The sequence below is a fragment of the Lupinus angustifolius genome, unplaced genomic scaffold (assembly GCF_001865875.1).
Source record: "Lupinus angustifolius cultivar Tanjil unplaced genomic scaffold, LupAngTanjil_v1.0 Scaffold_401, whole genome shotgun sequence".
In the NCBI taxonomy this organism is placed as follows: Eukaryota; Viridiplantae; Streptophyta; class Magnoliopsida; order Fabales; family Fabaceae; genus Lupinus; species Lupinus angustifolius.
Genome location: NW_017727812.1, coordinates 143,809 through 144,010, shown reverse-complemented (window position 1 = coordinate 144,010; position 202 = coordinate 143,809). Strand labels below are relative to the sequence as shown.

The following is a 202-nucleotide window of genomic DNA, read 5'->3' as shown; positions in this document are numbered from 1 at the left end:
GAAGAAAGCATGAAGTAGTCAGAGACAAAGAAAGAGAGAGGGGGTGAAAGTGAAGAGAGTAAAGGAGATAAAGCTTTAGCTGCAGAGGTGCGAATATCATCAATCATTTGGAAATAAGGGATAGCTATGTGTGAGTTAGGACTTTGAGTAGAAAGAGAAGATTCAACGTTGAAGTTGATTTGGTTTACTTGGGGGAAAGAAG

The 202-nt window shown here is 39.6% G+C and overlaps 1 protein-coding gene across 1 annotated transcript in view; it reads right to left on the bottom strand.

Annotated features, from left to right (window-relative positions):
- Positions 1-202, bottom strand: part of LOC109341199 (UDP-glycosyltransferase 13-like) — a 10,239-nt gene that overhangs the window by 650 nt on the left and 9,387 nt on the right. The window lies entirely within an intron of this gene.